The following is a 25,360-nucleotide window of genomic DNA, read 5'->3' as shown; positions in this document are numbered from 1 at the left end:
AACTCATATCTTCCGCCTCTTTCGGACTGTCCTACCGATTGTGGGTTCTCGACTTTCGATCTGTCGTTCGAGTCTTGGATGCGGACTGTCCTGCCGCATGTCGAATCGGGAACTGTACTGTCCCGAGAGTCTTGCCAGATTTAGACTAGACTGAGTCTTTGTTATTATCATTGTCGTCCTACCAGGGGAATTATATTTAATGAGTAGTAAAGGTCTTGCTTGGTTATAGATATTGTCATATATCATTCATGGCAAGAGTTATGCCTTATATTGGTTGGATGTGAGAGTCTTGGTTTTATCGGATACTAGAGGTGAGATGCAAGCCTTCTAATTGCAATATGATCGCCGGGATTGATGTTCCCATCCGTTCTTATGGTGAGATGCAAGCCATAAGTATGAATGTGACATTAGTAGCCACGTCCCGTGCAATGTTTGTTAAAGGGTTTTCAGAATAATGGTTATGGTTTCCATGCTCGTATTTTGTATTAATTGATCCCTTACTTATGTTCTTCATATGATTCGAATTCTAATCTCATATCTATATTATATTTTCTTGAAATGCGTGCTTTTGTCGAAATGACCGTATTCTTGTCTTTCATATTATTTAATTATCTCACATGAATAGTGGAGTCTTTATTATGCTAATATTGACCTATCTTGTTCCATCTCATTTAATTGTCATCTTTAAATATAGATTTTGATGTTCATGTCATTTGTAATTATCTTACATAATTTACCTATTTGAGTTCCTTGTTATGTTTGTTTCGACAATTTGTGGCTAGGAGAACCTTGAGTTACTCCCCACTGACTGTGGCTTTCATGTTTTTCATGAATGACGGGTTTGTGAAGATGCATTTGTGGGGTTTAGACGTGTGAGCTAACGAGCACCTTGGATTAGTAGTTTGTTCACTACGATTGCTTAGATTCACCCTTTATCGTCTTGTCATTCGAGGGATATATTTTGTAACACCCCCATTTATTTAGGAGCCTTTAGCAAGACATTCCCAATAAATAGGACTGTTACCATCTCGGTTGCCCGAGGTAAATGATACAAATTAAAACAAACCAAAGTACTTTAATAACTTTAACTGAAATAATGGTTTTATTACATTGCCAATCGATTAAATTTAAACCTTAACATTGCAATATACTACGCAGCGGAAATTACATAAATAAAGTTGTATAAGTCAACTAAGTGATCTAGACATCAACTATGGTCCAAGTCGAGCTCACGTCCCAATGCTCCCAAGTCAGCTAATCTTTAGTACCTGTCAAATCTGCTCCCCATTATGGTTCATCACAGGTGTTCACGAATACACTGTCAACCACGAGGTTGAGTAGGATAATCACACAACATTAAATATACAAACTAACAGATGTAAATACGTGGAATAAATACCACTACCAATTCCCATCATAACCACACTAGTCGTCCCGGTTCGTGACCGAGGCTCCACCACACCGTCGTCCCGCCAACTCCTGGCCCGGGGATAAACACAATTGTCGTCCCAGTTCGAGACTGAGGATATCTCATAACTCATCGTCGTCCCAGTCCGAGACTGAGGATAATCTCATAACAATCTCATATCCCGCAATATAAACACAAATGTCGTCTCAGTCCAAGACTGAGGATAACCGATAAAATAGTATGCCAATACGAATAATCCAATCCAATAATAAACAACCACAATAATCCGACAATAATAATTTATGCATCCATTCAATCCCACGAAAGAAAACGAGTTGAGTAGTTATCCTACCTTTTAGCAAATCCGCGCACACAAGCCAATTAGTAACAATCTTCTACAAAGCCGAAATCTACAATTATAATTAGAGAAAATTGTTGATTACAGCCTTTTATAAACCTCATTTTGAAAATTACAGCCTTATATAATTTTTTTTGAAAATTACATCCAAAATATTACTTTTCTTCTAAAATTGCACCAACTTGAGGTTTTTGGTGATTTTTGATGATGTTTTTTATGATGTACCCTTTATTATTTGAGAGCCTACTTACCCAAATTTCTTACCTCTCCTTAACACAAACCAATTAATCACCCCAAACATCATAAAAACATCATAAAAATTCAATTTTAGGAAAACTCAAGTTGGTGCAATTTTAGAAGAAAAGTAATATTTTGGATGTAATTTTCAAAAAAAATTATATAAGGCTGTAATTTTCAAAATGAGGTTTATAAAAGGCTGTAATCAACAATTTTCTCTTATAATTATAATACATATTAATTAGTAACTATACTAACTGACTCATTACTTAATCTAATTAAACTTATCCGAAATTACCTATTTAATTATTTTATTAACTATATAATAAACACTCACTTTAACTCATTTAATTACTCACCCATATACTTTTATATGTCTAAATGCAAGAAAACCAACAATCATAGTATCATCACCATCATCATATTATGACATTCACTAACTCATTAACAATAACCAATTCACAAACTACTCATAGTCTCGTACCACGCCCAACCATCCTACACTATACACTATTTAATTACACGCTCGTCACCACCACGACATTCCTTACCCGACTCACCCAAACACACACAACCACCACGGCTAAACCCGACTAACACCCGACACCCAAACCACACTACACCTGAACTCAAACCTAGACCACAACTACAACGCGTGAACCAAAACAGGGAAGTGACGGTCTCGGCGCAACCACCACAAAACAACTCGCAAGCACTACCCAATCGCTCCTTATACTTAACTTTAGACATGGTACAAAATTCGGAAACTAACCCGCTGAATAGGACATGTAAAACAGCCCCAAAAGTTTGTCGGAGCGGCTTCAAAACAGAGTACTACAGCATGTTCTGTCCAGCACCCGTAACGACTCTTAAACAACCTTAAAACACCATAAAACTCCCCTTAAACACGCTCCAACAACCTCCCCTAGTCGACCACCCCGAGACTCCTTAGATCCGATGCAAAACCGAGTATGAGCGGACTATTCTCCAGTTTTAAAAGCAACGATTAACAACCACTGTCGTCATCGTAGACAACTCGATGAACCTTTTATCAATGACCAAGAACGACCCAATAATCATCCTACTCACTTTCTATGTAACGTTTCTCAAACCCGACATTGAAACGATTTACTAACCATTAACTAACGTATTAAACGAAGACGAGTTATTACGTACCTTGTTAACTAGTGAAGACACTTGAGATTGTGAAGGTGATTAAGACGGGGGCGCACAACGCGAGAGATCTCAGCTTTCTCGGTCTAGTCGTTCTCTTGTCCTCGCCGTTCACGGTCTCACTCTCTCTGCCTCTCTTTTCTTTTCTTTGTTTTTGGGTATGACCACAATCCGGAAAGAAGGGAGTTTTTATATAAATATGTATGTTGCTAGGTTATAGTAATAATAATATTTAATTAGTGTTGGCCAAGGTAGTTAATATTATAATAGTAATATCAATATAATTAATTAATATTATTTTTACCTTTACCCTTATGAGTATTGTTACCATTATTATTCCGTCTCACTGCTATACAACTCCATAGTACCATTTTATTTTTAACCCGATACTATTCCCGAGTAATAATTTTATTAAGATATTTTCTATAATAATTATTAATTAAGCTATCAAAGTACGGGGTATTACAGTATTCCCTCCTTAAAAAGAACTTCGTCCTCGAAGTTCACCGAGACTACCCAAAACATTAACTCCATACACTTCAACAGAAATGCTATCATCACACACTTACTTTATAAGGACAATCGCACATGTATAATATATAAAGCATTGATAAAATCCGTATAAAATCACATAAGCAAAGTTTAGTAACTCAAAATAATTGTACTATCACATTCCACCCTCCTAAAAATAAACTTCGTCCCGAAGTTTCGGAACTACTACTACTTATTAAAACTACCAACAACTTAAATACTTTTTAAATGATAAAACTCTAAGTCTCTCAACAAATACTAGTTACTCTTCTCCCCATTCCCGTGTACCGTACTAGCTGTTCCAAATGCCTTTCCACCACTACTCTGGTCACCTCTATTGCCTTGTCTATTGTCATGGCTTCTCTGGTTACTCCAATCTCCTGACTTTTGATTGCTCCCATAACCTGACATAGGAGTATAGTAACCTCCATCACGATTCCCATTGCCATAGCTTCCCCTTCCATTACTAGACTTTGCCTTCAATCTGCATTCCCTTGCCTTGTGTCCGTATTTGCCACAAGAGTAGCATGCCTGAAACATCGAGTTACCACCTCCACGGACAGCTCCAACGCTCACATCATACCCAAATCCACTATATGTCCTTTTGCTTCCCTGATCACTCACAGCTTCAGTCTTCCTTTTCTCCCCCTTTTCCTTTTTCCCTTCCTTCTCCTTCTTCTCTTCCTTTAACATATCTGTAATCCTCTCCGCATGCCCAGCTCTCTGGTAAACATCATCCATGGTACTTGGCTGACCAGCTGCAAGCCTCTTCTTAATAGTAGTTGTTAATCCCTTTTCAAATCTAAGTGCCAACATCTCATCACTAAAATTCAAATCAGCTACATATTCTGACAATTCCATAAACTTGTTATAGTAAGTCTCTACTGTCATCTCATCAGTCATCCTAAAAGAATCAAATTCAGCTCTCATCTTACTCCTAATATGTTCAGGCACAAATACAGCTCTCATAGTCTCCTCAAAACCTTTCCAAGTGATAAAAGGTTCACCACTCTCCCTCCAAGCTTTCCTTAAGACCTCCTTACTACGATTCCACCACAAACCCGCTTTTCCTCTCAAATAGTAAGCAGCTTGATCTACTTGCAACTCCGTGGGACATCCTAGCAACTCAAAAAGGTTATCAAACTCTCTATGCCAATCTCCAAGTAAAGAAGGTTCACCTAATCCGTCATATTTCGTCGGGTTATGCCTTGCAATATTAGCACTCATCTTTGCTGGATCCTGAACCGACCTCTTAGCCTTCAGTGCCGCAGTCAAAGCCTCATTCATAGATATCAAACGGTCAATCTCCTCTTGGGATATGGTAGAGGGTGTAGGTGTAGATCTCTTTGGAGGCATGGTTCTATAAAAGTAAAACAAGACAACATAAGTTTCTACCCGAGTAAAGATGGCTTAACATTTTAAATATTCTATACTTACAAAGATAAGGTCTGATCAATTCTATCCTTTATTACCCCCTCCATAGGTCCTCCTATCATCACTCTCACCTCCCAATTATCATAGGTTAATAACTGATAAAACATTTATATTAAACTTTTGGTAAAACTCGCGTTTTCAGAAATCAAAGTCAAGCTGTAACTTTCAAAAATCACCATTAAACAACCGTTACATTTTACATTGAGTTTTTATACTTTCCAGAAAATATAAAGAGTTTTCAAAGCATGAGAAAAATAATCAAGTCCAAATCTCGAATAATCAATTTATAAAGATTTTTACAATTCAGTGGGTCGAAACAAAACCGATCAGCAAAAAGTTAAAAATTTTAGGTCAACTTGTAAAAATCACTTATTAATTGTCAAAAATTAACCTTACAACGTGGCTTATCAATTTGAAAACATATTTGAGTCCTTTAAATATTGGGGTTGGAATTAGGTAAAAATATTAAGTACAAATTAATTGAGAAATTTTACAAAATCGTTTGTCGAAAACTTCACTGTACAGGAACTTTCTGGCCACTGTCCACTAAATTATTTATTTCTCCCAACCCATAAAACTTTTAAACACGAGACCAATGGCATTGGTAAGCTAACTCACTAGGTTATCACTCATAAAAATTTCAACCTTAAACGATAAACAGAGATCAGATGGAAACTAAATCAAACAGGGGTAAAATCTGATAAATAAGGTCAAGCTTTTACATTACTTTTTACTAAATCATAAATCCTTATTAACACCCTCCTATACTTGCAGTAACACAACTTGGTCATCAAACTTTCATACATGACTAAGCATCTATTCTAAAGTATCCCTATCAAAAATTCAATCCTTTAATAATATTGTCAAATAACATGGTTTCGGGATTCACATAACCGCATATCGCTAGGCATGATACTACTATAATCATCCAATCAAATAATCAATACCAATTCAACCATTACTGTCATACTCATGATTAAAACAATTCAACATCAAATTCTTATTTCATCCGTTCCACTCTCCTTAAAATCAAGGTTACGTCCCGTAACCTCGGCCATCAACGAAATGATATACATCCAACGCAACAATTACTCCTAAGAAAAAAAACAAAATTGATTTTAATTTACCCCACTCTTCAATATCTCTCAAGGTAAACGGTTCAAAACTGGAAGGGCCGGGGTTCGGAGTGAGGGTACCTTCTCATCCTAAGCCAAAATGGGCTCCTAACAGTTTTTACCCGGGTTTATTTTATTAGACACATCCTATATTCATTATTAAATTCATTGGTTAGGTCTGAGGATCGTTTTGCTCTGATACCACTTTGTAACACCCCCATTTATTTAGGAGCCTTTAGCAAGACATTCCCAATAAATAGGACTGTTACCATCTCGGTTGCCCGAGGTAAATGATACAAATTAAAACAAACCAAAGTACTTTAATAACTTTAACTGAAATAATGGTTTTATTACATTGCCAATCGATTAAATTTAAACCTTAACATTGCAATATACTACGCAGCGGAAATTACATAAATAAAGTTGTATAAGTCAACTAAGTGATCTAGACATCAACTATGGTCCAAGTCGAGCTCACGTCCCAATGCTCCCAAGTCAGCTAATCTTTAGTACCTGTCAAATATGCTCCCCATTATGGTTCATCACAGGTGTTCACGAATACACTGTCAACCACGAGGTTGAGTAGGATAATCACACAACATTAAATATACAAACTAACAGATGTAAATACGTGAAATAAATACCACTACCAATTCCCATCATAACCACACTAGTCGTCCCGGTTCGTGACCGAGGCTCCACCACACCGTCGTCCCGCCAACTCCTGGCCCGGGGATAAACACAATTGTCGTCCCAGTTCGAGACTGAGGATATCTCATAACTCATCGTCGTCCCAGTCCGAGACTGAGGATAATCTCATAACAATCTCATATCCCGCAATATAAACACAAATGTCGTCTCAGTCCAAGACTGAGGATAACCGATAAAATAGTATGCCAATACGAATAATCCAATCCAATAATAAACAACCACAATAATCCGACAATAATAATTTATGCATCCATTCAATCCCACGAAAGAAAACGAGTTGAGTAGTTATCCTACCTTTTAGCAAATCCGCGCACACAAGCCAATTAGTAACAATCTTCTACAAAGCCGAAATCTACAATTATAATTATAATACATATTAATTAGTAACTATACTAACTGACTCATTACTTAATCTAATTAACTTATCCAAAATTACCTATTTAATTATTTTATTAACTATATAATAAACACTCACTTTAACTTATTTAATTACTCACCCATATACTTTTATATGTCTAAATGCAAGAAAACCAACAATCATAGTATCATCACCATCATCATATTATGACATTCACTAACTCATTAACAATAACCAATTCACAAACTACTCGTAGTCTCGTACCACGCCCAACCATCCTACACCATACACTATTTAATTACACGCTCGTCACCACCACGACATTCCTTACCCGACTCACCCAAACACACACAACCACCACGGCTAAACCCGACTAACACTCGACACCCAAACCACACTACACCCGAATTCAAACCTAGACCACAACTACAACGCGTGAACCAAAACAGGGAAGTGACGGTCTCGGTGCAACCACCACAAAACAACTCGCAAGCACTACCCAATCGCTCCTTATACTTAACTTTAGACATGGTACAAAATTCGGAAACTAACCCGCTGAATAGGACATGTAAAACAGCCCCAAAAGTTTGTCGGAGCGGCTTCAAAACAGAGTACTACAGCATGTTCTGTCCAGCACCCGTAACGACTCTTAAACAACCTTAAAACACCATAAAACTCCCCTTAAACACGCTCCAACAACCTCCCCTAGTCGACCACCCCGAGACTCCTTAGATCCGATGCAAAACCGAGTATGAGCGGACTATTCTCCAGTTTTAAAAGCAACGATTAACAACCACTGTCGTCATCGTAGACAACTCGATGAACCTTTTATCAATGACCAAGAACGACCCTATAATCATCCTACTCACTTTCTATGTAACGTTTCTCAAACCCGACATTGAAACGATTTACTAACCATTAACTAACGTATTAAACGAAGACGAGTTATTACGTACCTTGTTAACTAGTGAAGACACTTGAGATTGTGAAGGTGATTAAGACGGGGGCGCACAACGCGAGAGATCTCAGCTTTCTCGGTCTAGTCGATCTCTTGTCCTCGCCGTTCGCGGTCTCACTCTCTCTGCCTCTCTTTTCTTTTCTTTGTTTTTGGGTTTGACCACAATCCGGAAAGAAGGGAGTTTTTATATAAATATGTATGTTTCTAGGTTATAGTAATAATAATATTTAATTAGTGTTGGCCAAGGTAGTTAATATTATAATAGTAATATCAATATAATTAATTAATATTATTTTTACCTTTACCCTTATGAGTATTGTTACCATTATTATTCCGTCTCACTGCTATACAACTCCATAGTACCATTTTATTTTTAACCCGATACTATTCCCGAGTAATAATTTTATTAAGATATTTTCTAAAATAATTATTAATTAAGCTATCAAAGTACGGGGTATTACAGTATTCCCTCCTTAAAAAGAACTTCGTCCTCGAAGTTCACCGAGACTACCCAAAACATTAACTCCATACACTTCAACAGAAATGCTATCATCACACACTTACTTTATAAGGACAATCGCACATGTATAATATATAAAGCATTGATAAAATCCGTATAAAATCACATAAGCAAAGTTTAGTAACTCAAAATAATTGTACTATCACATATTTTCCCCTACTTTTGACTATCACATTTGTATAAACTTAACTTTATTTCCACATACTTTATCTATGTTGTAAGCTTTATTGAACCCGCAATTTAAACTTTAAAAAGTTTCAAACTTTTCCTAAAATTCCGCATTTTCCTTATTGTATTTTCTTAGCTTTATTGCGAAGGTTCACATATCCTCCTTCTGTAATGGAAGCTTTTGGTGATTGTTTTGATGTCTGTAAGCTGAGGGGCCATATGGCTACTGATTGTTACTATACTTAGACTAACAACCAAGCTAATGCCCTCAGATGGGCAAAGTTGAATCGCATTTTGGTTAATATTGACTAGCTTAAAGAGGTCTCTTCCTCTGCTAGCTTTCAGTGTGCAGGAATTTCGGACCATTTCCCTGCTATACTAAGAATTAATGCTGGCAGTTAAAAGATTAACAGACCAATCAGCTTTCTCAATTATTGGATTTTATCTCCTCATTACAAAACTTGTGTGATCAGTCGCTGCGCTGGTCATGCTTATGGTGGTAAAATGAGTCTGCTATTTTCTAAGCTTAAAATGACTGAAGAATAATCTTAAAGTTCTTCGTAGTGATGGCTACAGGGATATTGCTACTAGAGTTAGGGCTGCAAAAGATGCACTGTCTAAATGTCTGTCTGACATGCAATTTTCTCCCACTCATTCTGGATTACTTCTTCAAAGTCGACACTTACTTCATGAGTATTTGGCTCTTAGGAAGGCTGAAACTGCTATTCTTCATCAAAGAGCTAAGGTTCATCATCTTATGCTAGATGACTCTAACTCAAAATATTTGTATGCAAGAATCTCTGAGAGGAAGAAGTGCAGTTCCATTGGTTCTCTCTATAATGCTGCTGGGGTTCAGTGCACTGGTTCTCTTGAGGTTTCAAATGCTTTTGTTAGCTACTACAAGGAGCTATTGGGCACTGATATTCCTGTTACTCCTATGCCTTCTTCGCTTTTTCAGTCATGAGTGTTCCCCTCATCCTCCTATCCCTATTTACTGGCTGAAGTTACTCTTGCTTAAATAAAAGGTGCCTTGGATTCTATTGATAAGAACAGTAGTTTAGGAATTGATGGATATTCATCTTGTTTCTTTAGGGACATTATGGGGCCTTATTTCTGTGCTGTTGTAGCTGAGTTCTTCCAGAGAGGTAAAACTTTCAAGGCTGCTAATAGCACCCTCATTACCTTGATTCCTAAATGTCAAACTCCTTATAGTGTTACAGACTTCCGTCCTAATTCTTGTTGTACTGTGGTTTATAAGACTATCACAAAAAATTTAGCTAACAGGCTAAAAAGCTATATGGGAGAGGTTGTGGGCCCAAAACAAGCCGCTTTTGTTCAAGGGAGGGACATCTTTGATAACTCTTCTCTTGCTCATGAACTGGCCAGTATGTATTCTAGGTCCTTAATTACTCCTAGGTGCATTGTTAAAGTGGACATTAAAAAAGCTTTTGACTCGGTTAACTGGTCATTTCTTCATAATAGTCTCCTTCTCTATGGACTTCCTATGAAGTTTTTTAAGTGGATTATGGCTTGTGTCTCTTCTCTTTGGTTTTCTCTGAATATCAATGGTTCTGTTGAGGGCTTCTTCAAAGGTAAGAGGGGACTTAGGCAAGAGGATCCCTTGTCCCCCTATTTATTTGTTCTTTGCATGGAAGTTCTGTCTAGGCAGCTTAGAGGGCTCCCTCACTATGGGTTCAGTGGGTTCAGGCCTACCTGTTGAAGGGTGTAATCATTTGGGATGTATTGAAAAATTCTGCCACTTCTTGGTATTGGAATAACATCCTTGCAGCTAGAACAGACCTTACTTCCATCTTGGGCACTGTTGGGGCTCAGTCTCTTTTGGTTGGTATGAGTAATGGATTTGATGCTGGGCTCATTTATTATGATGTTTTTCGTACTGCTTCTCCTAAGGTTGACTGGAGATTCAGTGTTTATGATCCTGTTGTTTATCCAAAGCAGTGCTTTATTGGTCATCTTGCTGCCCAAATAAAGCTCCAAACGGTTGACAAGATTATTCAACGTGGGTTTAATTGGGTTAATCGTTGTGCTCTCTGTGAAGCGGACTTAGAAACTCACTCTTACCTCTTCTTTGGATGCTCCTGGTCAGCTACTATTTGGAATGCTATCCAAGCTGGCTTTAATTTTTCTACCTATGCTACTGATTTACCTGCTGTTCTCGCCTGGTTTTACACAAATAATAGGGGGAGCAGTTGGATCAAGAAGCATAGGATATGTGCCCTACTCTGTGTTATCTACTATATATGGCAAGAGCGTAATAAACGTATTTTCAAGGACCATGTTAGAACTGTTGAGTCTGTTGTCCAGATTGTTACTACTCATGTCACTCTAAGGATGGTCCATTGTTCTGTGAAGTTACTTAGGTTGTTATAGTTTTAATAGTTGTTTGGTTTTCATTGTAAAGGTGGTTTTATTGACCTCCTTGTAGATTTGGTAGAAGGGTCTTGTACAGTCTAATTTATATCAATAAGAGAACCTTTTGCATTTCTGCACAAATAATAATAATAATAATAATAACAACAACAACAACAACAACAACAACAACAACAACAACAACAACAACAACAACAACAACAACAACAACAACAACAACAACAACAACAACAACAACAACAACAACAACAACAACAACAACAACAACAACAACAACAACAACAACAACAACAACAACAACAACAACAACAACAACAACAACAACAACAACAACAACAACAACAACAACAATAATGCATTTCATGCCATGATGAATTAATTTGTTTTTATGGATAATGGTGAATGCGTATAACTGGAATTGGTACATATTGTTGTTTTGCTATTAAGACCGTAATTAAAGGATGAGTTAATTATAGTGCAATTATTCGAATCACCTGATTTACTCCTGTAACATTTATAATTTTCTCATTAAATAGTTGACAAACTTGAGTAATAGAGAAACCGTTTTATACTATCTGTTTTGTTTTATTTTAGTATCTGAAATACTGATCGGTCTAGACTGTTAAAGTCGCGTATGGTCAGTCAGGGTTCATAATGGAGTTTAATGTATGATTTATATATATATATATATAGAGAGAGAGAGTGAGCATCCCATGAGTCTAGCATCTTAGATGAGTCTAGCATATCAATAAGAACCGTTGGATCTTATTGATCCAACCGTCCTGATTATGACACGTCTCTTAATTTTTATAAAAAAAAAAAAAGTAGGCGCGCTGATATAATAAGAACGACACATTCATTATTCCTCATAAATTTTCACTTCCTTTTCTCTCTCTAAAACGCCTGTATCTCCCTCTAAAAACCGCTTCACGTTCTTTTTCTTTGTTGTTGTTATTGTTGTTGTTGTTAGTCTTGATTATAGTGATTTGAAGCGTTTATTAATTGATCGAAGAAAGAAATTGAGTTTTCAGTAAAAAATTAGGTTATTACTGTTGTTGTTGTTGTTATTGTTGTTGTTGTTGTTGTTAGTCTCGATTATAGTGATTTGAAGCGTTTATTAATTGATCGAAGAAAGAAATTGAGTTTTCAGTAAAAAAAATTAGGTTATTACAGTTCTTGTTGTTAATGTTCTTTGTTGTAATTGATTTAGGCTAACTGTTTTGCTCGAAGAGAGAATCGATTTTCTGCGTTCTAGTTTTTCGCTTCAAAATTAGGGTTAATGATTTGTAATAAATGAGCAATTAATGTGTATTACCGTTCTGCTTTCGATTGATTTATTTGTTCGTCGTGTTGAGTTATTTGTGATTTGTAGGGAATGTTCATTTTCCTGAAGTTAATAATATTTACGAACAAATCTACAAGAACAATATTATCAGTAAAATCTGTCATAGTAAAAGTGTATCCCCTATCGTTTTAAAGAGCAAAGAATTGCTTCGAATAAGCTTGTTATTCTTGTAGTTTTATATTATAACAATTGTTTGACAATACTTGTAACACTGTCTCATTCTCGTGAGGATACTATCATTCTTATTCCATTCCACATTCTTTCTCAGACTCGTCCACCATCATTCCTCTTGAGTTTAATAATTTGTAATTGTTTTAGTTTTAATGTTATTCTGTTTTGGTTTTTTGATAAACAATCTCGGGAAAGCGAGAGGTAGTACGAAAAATTTGACGTCGGTAAGAAGGCCAAAGTGGAAGCATCGGAAAAGACGGCGAGCAAAAAGCGCCGACACGAAGCCTTCCAAACCAAAGACAGAAAAACGTCGAAGCATCTCATGCTTTGATCAAGTATGTCCCTATAACTCTTCGTCGTGTTGAGTGATTTGCATGAAATGTCCCTTTTCTGAAATTAATAATATTTCTCAACTGATCTACATTAACAATGTTACTATAACACTATCAGAGTAAAAGTGTATCCCCTATCCTTTTCAAGAGCAAAGAATTGCTTTCGTAATGATGTTGTTTGTAGTTTTATATCAAAACAATTGTTTGACAATATCGTAACACTTTGTCTCATTCTATGAGGATACTATCATTCTTGTTCCATTCCACATTCTTTGTCAGACTCGTCCACCATCATTACGCTCGGTTTAATAGTTGTAATTGTTTTAGTTTTAATGTTATTCTGTTTTGGTTTTTTGATAAACAATGTCGGGAAAGGCATTTAGTAATCGAGAAATCTGCCACAGTCGTAAGAAGGCTAAAGTGGAAGCTTCGGAAAAGACAATGAGCAAAAAAGCGGCGACACGAAGCCTTCCAAAATGCCAAAGAACGAAAAACGTTGAAACATCTCATTCGGATCGGTATGTCCTGTGACTCTTCGTTGTGTTGAGTTGTTAGTGATTTGCATGAAATGTCCCTTTTCCTGAAGTTTATAATATTTCTCAACATATATACATTAACAATGTTCTTGTAACAACGATCAAAGAATAACAACGTATACTACCCCCATCCTTTTAAAGAAGCGACATCATTACCTATCGGTGTAGTATTGTAATTGATTTACTTTTAATCTTATTCGATTTTGATTTTTGGAAAAACAATGTCGGGAAAGCGGAGGTGCCAGAAAGAAATCACATGACGAAGAAGGCAAAAGTAGCAAAGATCGAGAAGACACCTAGCAAAAAGGTGCCGACACGAAGCCATCAAAACCAACAAAGACACGAAGGAAGTCGAAGCATCTCATGCATCCGAGTATGTGTCTACAAATCTTTGCTCGACCGCAAGTCACTACTATTAGGGTTTATGATATATTGTCTCATTTTTATAAAGTAAAGCAGAATCAATTGATCTTTAAAAAATTATTCGACCGCCATTATTCGTATTCCATTTGTCATTTCTTCAACGACTTGACTACCATCATTCCTTTTCAATTTAATTGTTGTCTGTTATATTGTTATTGTAAACTTCTGATTTTAATTTTTGAAAATAACAATGTCAGGAAAGAAGAGGTACCTGAGAAATCAGCTCCCACTAAGAAGGCTAAAGTGGCCGCATCAGAGAAGCCACAGAGCAAAAAGGTGCCGACAGAGAACGTGTCAAAGCCGACTAAGAAGATGCGGACCGAAAAAGTCAAATCCTACAGTGAAAAGGCGATGAAGGTGCCTACGGAGAGAGTCTACGCTGTGCAACACCTGCTCCTTCAAAAAGGTGCCGGTGAAGGAAAGTAAGGTGCCCTCGAAAAGGTGCTTAAGCCACCAGCAGGAGTACCAAAGGAGCAGGCTGCGAATGTTCCGATCCAGCAAAGTAAAAAAGAAACCAATGTGCCGAGGAAGAAGGCAGTAGAAAAGTCGTCGCATGATGTACCAGTGTTGTCGAAGGAGCAATCGGTGCCCATTGAGAAGTAAGCAAGTGCACCTCCTCAAAAGGCAGCAACTGTGCCAACATCAAAGGCAGCGGCTAAGCAATCAAAATCGGTTGCAAAGGAGACAAAAGAAGAGGTGCCCAAAAAAGTTGTTGTAACAAAGGGTCAGACCCCGAAAACAGCAACGGCCAAATCTGCAGAGTTGGTGACAGAAGAGGTGGCAAAGAAGGTGCCCAAACAAAAGACGGCGGAGAAGGTTGTACCAAAAAAGAAAGTTTCAGCGGCAAAAGAGCCAATACCAGAAAAGCTAGTAAGCAAGAAAGAGAGCGTGAAGGTGTCTGTAAAAAAGAAACCGACAAACACAGTGCCAAAAAAGGTGGCAGAAACAAAGAAACCAGTATGAGTAACAAAAAAGAGACCTAAAGATAAGCCCATGTCATCTGAAGATGAAAGTGATAGAGATTATGAGGTTTCGGATGACTCGAGCGTCAGCTCCAAAATGTCGAAGAGGGCTAAAACAGAGAAGAGACCAGCCAAGACGGTGGTGAAGGATGAAAAAGAAGAGGTCTTAAAAAAGTATGTGTCTTTCTAGTGGCCAAAACTTGTATGTTTAAAGTTTCAGTTTCAGTTTCAGTGTTACAGTAACACCTATACTGTAACATTTTTATGCTGTTTAAGTGCTACTATAACAGATGTACTGTAACATTGTTGATTATACTTGTTTGTTAATTGATCTTAGAAGGAAATTAATTTTCCATTAAAAAATTAGGTTGTTGCTGTTATTGTTGTTATTGTTGTTGTTTGTGTCGATTATACTGATTCGTAATAAATTTAGCCTAACTATTTTGCTCGAAGTGAGTAATTGATTTTCAGCGTTCTAGTTTTTCGATTCAAAATTAGGGTTAATAATTTGTAATAAATGAGCAATTAATGTGTGTTTCTTGTTCTTCTTTCTCTTTTGATTTATTTGTTCGTCGTGTTGAGTTGTTTAAAGTTTCGGTGTTACAAGTAACACCTTTCTTTGTATCCTTGTTTTGTTGCTTTCTTCTTGCTGGTTTGTTGGCATAAAATAGTGTCCTTTGTTTAGCGGTGGTGCTAATTTACACTTCCTTAATACAGGCCGGATAAATACCCAACTAAGTGCAGGGCCCAGTCGTTGGTCGATGTTATGAGCAAGTTTTCCGTAAAGCAAAAGAAAGCCATTAAAGAAATTGGTTTTGGAGGACTATTGAAGATGAATATATCAGTAGTCCCTTCCGGGCTAACAGACTTGCTTGTTGAGGCTTTTGATTACGACAGTTTGAAGGTTCATGTAACTGAAATAGAGGAGTTTGTCTTTGTCACAAAGTATGATGTTCATGACCTATTTTTTACCGGTGAAGGGTAATAATGTGGTCTTGACCGCGATCGGTCGCGGATCCAGCCGAGGACACTGAGTTAAAAAACAAATGGAGAAGGAAGTTCAACATCTCTACAGCACAGAACATCAAGCTAGATTTGGTGACTAGTTGGTTTAAGAATAACAAGGGTGCCTGCGGTGATGAGTTCAAGCAGATGTTCGTTCTTTATGCGCTCTCCACTTTTTTAGCGCCGACTCCAAATTATTCTGTTGATTTGATGTTGAAGGTGTGGGACGATGTTGAAAAAATAAAAGGTTTTAATTGGTCAAAGTATGTCTATGAGAAGGTATTTGAGGGTCTCAAGGGGTTGAAGACAGGAACGGTTAAGTGTCTTTGTGGGTGTATTATGGTGCTGCTGTTGGCATACATACACCGGTTTGAGTTCCATGGCGAGGTACAACCAACTGACTTACCTCGATACTGACATTGGACAGATGAAAGTCTTTCAAAAAGAGTCAAAGACGAAGGAAAGATTGGCTGTCTAGGAGCGATGAGATGTCGAAATCTGTCTATCCTATTTGCCTTGGCAAGGGATCCCATTTGAAGGTAATGTGGCATCGTCGGTGTAATATCGTCCATCGTAATATGGTCACTTTGTAATATCGTTATTGTAATGGTTTTACTATAATAACATTCTTTGTTACCTTACTATATTGTTAATTATTAATATTAATTACTAATTACTAATATGTTTCGTAAATAGGATGGGCAGAATCTGATGAAGGTGAGGATGACGAGGCAGTTTTTTTTAAGAGTAGTGAGGGAAGGGAGTACATCTTGATGGAGAAGCTTCCTGGCATTGAAACAGATGCCGAGTTGAAGGAAAAAGCTGTTGATGTGAGTTGTTTTTATAAATTTAATTGTCTGCGATTGTTACAACTCCCAAATCTGGTATCTAATTTGTTTCTTTCTGTCTGGTTTATTGACTTAGGAGACCGACCTGATGTTGCTGATGTATAGAAGGGATTCCAACCTTGTTCACGAGAGATTTGCTCAGCAACTGAAGGTTTTCGAATCAAAGCAGAAACAGAAATCACCAATAAAGCCTGAATACCTTAAATATGCCGAAGATGTTGTGCGAAAGGCTCAATCGTTGAAGAGGAGGGCGAATGACTTCCCGGTATATACAAGGTCCAAATTCAGTAGGAAGTTGGAACCATTTCCAACAGAGAAAAGTCCTAGGACAGTTAAGTCAGAATCCCTGGTAAAGGAAGTATTGAGCAGTTTAAGTGAGCAACATCATGAAGAAGATGATGAAGAGGATGAGGAGGTTGATGACGAGGACAGGCAAGATGAGATGGAGGACGAAGTGGAAAGTGATGATGAGGACGGGACTGATGATGGCAACGATGATGACGGGACTGATGATGGAGAGGATGATTATGAGGACGGGGATGACGATGGCGGCGATGTTGAGAGTCGTTTTAAAAACAAGAGGCTTCAAGAGGGTGGCACGGACATAGATAACGATGAAGAAAGTGTCGATGAGGAGGAAGACGATGAACAGGATGAAAAGGAAAAGGAGGACGAAGAGGAAGATGACCAAGAGGAGAAATAGGAGGATGTAAAGGATGTTGAAAGCCAATCTGGTGAAGGTAATAGATCGAGTAACAGTTTTACTGTTATTTCTTTTAGTTATAGTTTTACAATAACATTGTTACTGTAATATTTTATATATATTAATAGTTAGTAATATAATATTCTATTACTTACTTCTGATGCAGATGAAGAGGATGAAAGCTCTATTAATGGCAGATCATCAAGTCAGTATCTCAACCAACTCAAAACCTTGATATAACTGTTTAGCCTTTTAAGGAATCCAATTACATGAAAGGGAAATAACATCAGAAGGTAAACAACATTATACTCCTCCCCAACTCAACATTACGTGAATCACAGCCAAATAAGTGGTCACGTAATATCAGATACTGATATACATGTCCAACCTAACCTTCATTATCCAGGAAATTATTGTAAGGCCACCCAAGACAACAAAGGGACCAAAAACTGCCGAAGAAAGGAAAGCGGTCATAGCTTTTCAGTAAGACTCGTTATCAATAGCCAAGAGACAAGGCATTAAAAATCACTAAGCCGATCCTTTATCCAGGTCAATACAGCCAGGCAGATATCTCAGTACTACATTGACATTGCTTCTTGGCCAAGGCGGGTTAGCATATAGCAACTCATTGACACTGGACTACTGTGTGGAATTCAAAGTTCATTGAAAAAAATAGAGCATACTCCTGAACAGGCCTTCTCACCAAAATACAAGTAGGAATATAGTACCTACATGTACTCTTTGAGAACAACACCTACAAGTAACAATAAAGTGCAAGACAAGACCAAATTTCCAACACTACCATTGTCATTTTGAGAGGCAAATAAATAGAACTTGTTTTAGAAATGTCATGAGTCGAAGTAGAAACACAACCTGCCTCAGTAAGCTCATAAGGTCTCCTCCGACACAGTATTCCAGCACCAGCCATAAATGAGCAGAAGTCTCATACCTGATACAATGTATTGTAATCATCAAGAAGGAATAAAAAAAATCGACTTGTATCTCAAGTTGAGTAATAGTAGAAGTTGAGAAAAACACAAATGAAGACTAGTTGGAAACATCCTTAGCCACGGCTCACCATGCATAAAATTTGAGCACATTAGGGTGTTCTAGAGCATGAAGTATCCTGACCTGCGATAAATTACACAACCGTAGTAAATAATACCACATATTACTATTACCTAGATACACATATGGATGCAATCTCCACAAATTAGCTTTGCCCTGCATAATTTCATACCTTTATTAACAAAAAGATGCAATCTTTTTTACTATTTTCTAGATACACATATTACTTAGCCTAGATACATCTATTATACATTCAGATACACTTGTCGATTTGTGTATCTTAGAGTAGAATTATGTGTACCTGGAGCATCATTTTGTGTATCCACCCACCGACAATATCAACGGCCACCTCAGCTGGCACCAGAGACATCAGTGAACAACTCTGATGACGCAAAATATATCACCAGACACCTCAAATGCCGCTTATGACATCCACAAGCTTCCCCATGCACAACCAGCAACCTCATCAATATCTAACTAACCCAAGAGGTCAACCCAGCCGAAACCAGATTCAACAGAATGGCCTATTCAGTGCAATTGATCACTTAACCCAAAATCATTTCGAATTTAATCTAAACATGAAATCATATATACAGTGCTCGAATCATGATTAGCCGGAAAAAAAAATCGATCAAAAGAAATGACTCAACTCGAACAAGAAATAACGATGACAGATCTTCCAACCCCAATATGATTCACTCTGATTGACAATCCGCTTTGCTAGTTAGCCCTCCAAAATTCAACCACAAAAAATGACTCTTCGTATGTATTCACAAAAACGAGTAAAGACCATACTCACCGGCCACCAGGAAGCCACCACCACTATAGGGGTAGGATAAAAGATGTTGCAAATACCAAAGGTCGTAAAGAGTCGTGATGGGAAAGAAACAAGTCTTGCAAGATAGAACCAAATCTCTTCCGATATGAAAGAAGACAAAGGTCGCCGGTGATGAGCCGGTGTCGTCGTATCTCGCCGGCGGCGGCGACAACAAGTGAGGATAAGTTATGAGAGAGGAGAGTGCAGGGAGGTCGGGGGGAGTACGGAATAGGAAAGGAAAGGGGTTAATAATTTTATTATACCTGTTGACTTTCTTGCGTGAAATCAGTGTCAGAGTCTTAGTTCGTACGGTTCGTACTGAACTTTAGTTCGCACGTGACCCCGACCCTATATATATATATATATATATATATATATATATATATATATATATATATATATATATATATATATATATATATATCCCTCATTAGACATTATAAGAGTTGATTTTTAGACAAGGGGTCTTATTTTTCTTCATTCTTTCTCATCAAAAGTTGATCAAAATATTGATCATCCAACAAATAAATTCACAAATAATATTATACATCAAATATTATTAGAGTAATAATATTTGTAATAATAATATACAAGATTTAATACTACTATTATCTAGCTAATAATAATAATAGTATTTTTGGGCTAATCTTGGGTTTAATACTACTTGAAGATGGAGAATTATCCATTATATTTTTAGCTCAAGAACAACACAAGGAAGGAGTCCTTGTGTTGTGCCCAATTTTTCTTAAATCAATGTAAGGAAAAATTCAATCTTTTTCGTTTTTAAGCCATCTTATAAACATGCATGTAACTAGATAACATAAGACATAAAATTAATGTAATTTTTATCACTAATTAGAAGAGTCTAATTAGGGGTCTAGCACCTTCAAGTGGTATCAGAGCTCAGTCGTTGCATGCATGTCGATTTTCGACCATTTTATCTAGTTGTAAGATGGCTTTATAAAATGGCAATTTTTGTGCAAAAATTTATTTCGCATGAAAATTTTTGTTGCATGTATACATTCTGACCTAAAAATGGTTTTGGTCAAATTTGGTTAATTATGGAATTTTATTGCTAAGTAATAGATTTTTTCGTCTTAATATGCATAAAATTGGTTAATAGTTAACTAAAAACATTTGCATGTTAATTCTGGCCATGAAATTTTAACATATTCACCTATTCATGGATTAATTAGAGTAAGAAAAAATTAAAAAATTAATTTGATTAATTTTGCATGATTATTGATTTTTAGTAGTTAAATATCAATAAAATGTGATTATATTGGTTAAAAATTGTTAAAATGTAATTTTTAGCATGATAAATTTATATAAGGTTAGTTTCTTATAGTATACATTGGATATAAACTTAGAAAATTAATTTGATTAATTTTTGCATGTTTATTGGTTTTTATGCGATAAAATCGATAATATGAAATTTTTTTACATTTTCAGATTTTGGAAAATGTTCTAGAATATTAAAAATTTGCATTTGATGATTGTTTTTCGATTTTTATGTTTAATTTATAATTATATTGTAAAAGTTGCGAAAACCGTCTTTAAAATTGTGTATTTGATACAAAATAAATTTTGAGACAAAATTTTTGAACTTTTGAGTTTTCCGTAAATGTTCCAAATAAAACAAAATTTTTATTTTTACAGTTTTCATAATTTTGTTTATTTATTTCATAAAAGTTATGATTAAATAAATTTTAATTAGCAATTTTTCATAAAAGGTTATGAAATCATCAAGAAATTAGTGAAGACTAATTTTTGAGTCTCAAAACAGGTTATGATGTTATCTTGTGCTTAAATTTGATTTAAGTACTAATTTGAGATTTTTAATGGTTAAAAATCGCTTAATTAACCAAAATTACGAGCTTAATATCAAACCGATCGTTTTTAGGGCGATTTGGCATTTTAGGGCATGTTTAAATATGATTTATATTCTGCATATTTTAGATGAATGTCATTTAGTTTTATGTAATTTATTAATGTAATTTGTCTAGTATGGCCTTAGTTAGAAATCGGTATTTCCCGTAATGTAAGGGAATACCGATTTAGTTTCTAAATATTTGCGATCTCGTATCACTGTTTTGTAATATTAATAGATTTATTTTATTTTTATTTTACAAATGTATAATAGGAATTGCTATGTAATTCATTTTTATACTTGTAACTATTTATTACGAATACCGACGGGTCCTAAAGACGGTGCCTTTCGGAAAGGAGTTCCGATGAAGACCGGAGTTTCCAAAAGACCAAGTTAGATTGGAAGATGTTCTAATGAAGTTCAAGGGACCAAGGAGTTGGTTTCCGAAGTTGTAATAGTTAATTATATTAACTAGATTAGGAGGTCATACTAGTAATTGTCTTTTACATGTATTTTATTTAACGCATTCATGCCAAATCACCATTACATGCATTTTATTCGTTTTTACGACTGTTGTCAATTAAAGTTATCGAGAATTCGCCGATTTAGTTCACTTAAAGGGAATTGATAATAAATTAACAAAATCTCTCACATTGTTTAAATATTGAGGCTAGCCCTTCCAGTTAGTAACAACTATGAATCCCTTCTTCATTAGGGGGCAGGTACGGCTCACCATGGTGTTCCCTATTTACGTCGGGTAAGTAGGGTAATAAATGTTATTACACGTAAAAGTTGGTTGGACTCAACAGAATTGCAAGATTGGTATGTCTGGCGTCACTGGGCCTAGTTTTGTGTTCCGGGGCTAGGAGACGGATTTATTAAAAATTTGTCGACCGAGAGTTCTAAATGTAGAATCAGTCAAAGGATTGACTCACCAAATTTATTTAGATCTCGTATGTCTGGCATCACCGGGCCGAGGTTTATTTAGAGGCAGATCTCGGGATCATTTATATAATTTAGGTGACAGATCATTATATAAATGCATATTCAAACTTGATAAAATTGTTTTTCAAGTATTTATTTATGATGAATGATAAATTTCCCTATTACTCCGTTTTTTACTATTTTATATCGCACAATGGCTAATATTCAATTCGCTCCTCAATCTATAGAATCGATAATCCGTTATGCATGAAAATAGTTTTCTAAGAGTATACGGTAACTTAAATTTTCGATTATTCAACCTTTCTCCATTTTGCCTCCATAGATAATGATAAAAATTTGCAATTCTTTTGATCCTCATATTGTCCGTTGTAAGGGTCTCTTATGAAGAGTATGAACGGGATATTACCTTAGTCAAAAGTGTTTTGATTTTGCAATATTATTTTATTTACAACAACGATGCTACAATCTTATTGCTCATAAGATAAATGTTTTCACATACTTAAATTGTTTGAGCATGTAAAAGTGTTGGAACGAATTGGTAATATGATTTGTTTGAAATAATGATTAACCAATTACCACATTCACTTCATAAAGTTTCTTAGAAGTGAGTGGGAGCTCTAAGAGGGATGTATATATCTTAATAGTTAAGATTAGGATGAGGTTCAAGAAAGAATTTGGTTTGGTTAAAGAATTGGCTCAAAGCAAGGTTATTGCTAAGCTATTGTGAATAGCAGCACCTAACCTTAGTGTGATTCCAATCCTGACCAAACTTGTTGTTTTTAAATATGTATGACATTAGTAGATATAATACCCCTAGTTTTTTTGGAGAATAAGAAAGTTAGGTGTGTGACACCTAAAAGGTTCCTTCTTCTCTAGATTTCTATATGATTGACATTAGTTATACTTGTACCACTTCATCAATATTTGATATCGATAGTGGTTATTATTATTGTTTTTTGTATATGGGATGATAATCGTGCGACGATTAGCCTTAAACTAATGTCAACCTTCTCATAGGAAATGGAACTAGGGTAGTTGTCATTTCATTATGAGACATATAAATGTTATTATGTACTTAATCTAGTTTTTTTTTGGGTTTAGAATTGTGCTTTAATAAAGGTTTTATGTAAGACACATAGGGTTTCACTCATGTGATATAACAAATGTTGTGCCCTAATTTGCCATGATTTGATCTATGGCTATACCAATCCAGTCATTGGTTATTCTTGACCTAAACTAGATAAATTAATATAGAATATAGAATATAAAAGGTTCAAATTATTTTGGTGACCTCGATCAAATCTTAGTTCTGGATTGAAAACGCACTCACTTTGAATCATTTGATTATAAATCTTATGATATATGTGAATCTTGTATTCAAAGCAAGATAACTCGTGCCCTTTTGTTGAAAAGGAGATCGAGCAAGTGAGTTATTGACCCTAATCACATGTGGATGTGTGTATAGTCGAATAACAATCTCAACCAGAGTAGGTTATATTTACTTCTTTTCTTTTACCATCATATTAAGTGGATACTGGTGTATTTACTAAACGAAGTATAAAGAGAAACCTTTGATGAGTTCAAAGAGTTTTAAAATAAATGTGATAACCAATAAGATAATAAGATCAAATATTCACGATCCGATCGTGGACAGAAATAACTAAGTAATGACTTTTGTTTTTCACCAAAAGAAAAGTGATATAGTATCACAAGTTAACTTTCCCCAATACATAATATTTGTTATGGTTTGGTTTGAAGGAGATATCGAACCTATACGATATGGTTTGATCTTTGTCAAGTTTTATTGAGCCACTTGATTCTTCAATTGGGGTCTTTCTATTTTGTCTGCTAATTTCTTCTTCCCACTAAATCAAAGTACCATTTAAACAATCGCATTCACTCCGTATTAGATATGGAGAGGTAGAGTACCTAATTTTTAAGTTGTCCAAAATAAATCATGTCGTAATTTAACCTATATAATCATAAGAACAAAGTGTTTGTGGCTCATGATGCTCTCTTTATAGAATAAAGATTTATATCTAAAAGACAGAGTGGGAGAAAATGTTAAAGAGCCACAAACTGAGCATATAACGCAGGAAATTTCTTCCTGGTCAGATTAAGTGTTTGTTTCTTCGGAATCTACGAGGTCAGGTTAAATTCATCACTCATCAAGGGTGATTATATAGTATTACTTTTAGAAAGTGCCAAAACCTGTAACTTACAAGAGGATTGTTTCTTGTTTCAACTCTATGCAATGGCCTGAAGCCATCTTGATCCGAATTGGAATCCAAGTGTAATTGTCAGTAAATGAACTGGTATATTTACATGAAGAAGTTAGACCTCCTTAGTGTAATTGACTTGGATAAAACATAAAGATGTTTTCAAAGCTTGATTGGTGACAAAGGGTTTGCACCAGTTGTAATGCTTCGATGAATTCAAATTATATTGGCAATTGTTGCATTTCATAATTGTATGATTTGACAGTAGGATAACAAAACCATCTTCTTGAATTAGATTCTAGAAGTGGAAGTGTATTTGACATGTCTTGTGGGTTTTACAATCATAAGATTGTAGCTAACTTAAGAAGAAGTCTTAAGAGAGCATCATGGAGTTGGAATATGTGTTTGATCATGTTATAAAACATTTCTTGAGATGTCGAGGAATTATGTATATACATGAAGTTTAGTGGGACTATGGTGGTATTATGAGTCTTTTATGTTGTTGACATATTAATCATTTGGAATGATAAAAGACTTAGGAGAATATTAATACATCTTAAGTATCCAGATTTATAGAGATAAATCAAGAAGGGATATAGGCGTTTTTATCAGGAGTCTTGTATATATGAGATTCTTGACTGGTTCAAGCAAGTTGAACTTATTAGAATTGATTCTGATTGCTTCCGCTGCTGGATCAAATTTAATACACTATGATGTATTATTGTCATAACAATTCATATGCTTTGTGTATTAC

At 35.8% G+C, this 25,360-nt stretch overlaps 1 long non-coding RNA gene across 2 annotated transcripts; it reads right to left on the bottom strand.

The window, feature by feature from the left end:
• Positions 1 to 18,527: 18,527 nt before the first annotated feature.
• LOC141627038 (uncharacterized) lies at positions 18,528 to 19,780 on the bottom strand. 2 transcript variants are annotated; one of them, XR_012536600.1, is made up of 4 exons: positions 19,555 to 19,780; positions 19,057 to 19,279; positions 18,766 to 18,818; positions 18,528 to 18,636 (listed from the first exon to the last, which is right to left on the bottom strand). It is a non-coding gene; the product is annotated as an uncharacterized LOC141627038 (long non-coding RNA). The 2 variants fall into 2 exon arrangements; XR_012536599.1 differs by having other exon boundaries at positions 19,057 to 19,780.
• Positions 19,781 to 25,360: the final 5,580 nt, after the last annotated feature.

This window comes from Silene latifolia, chromosome Y, assembly GCF_048544455.1.
Source record: "Silene latifolia isolate original U9 population chromosome Y, ASM4854445v1, whole genome shotgun sequence".
NCBI classification, from domain to species: Eukaryota; Viridiplantae; Streptophyta; class Magnoliopsida; order Caryophyllales; family Caryophyllaceae; genus Silene; species Silene latifolia.
Note: the sequence above shows the minus strand (reverse complement) of the source record. Positions and strands in the feature narration are given on the sequence as shown.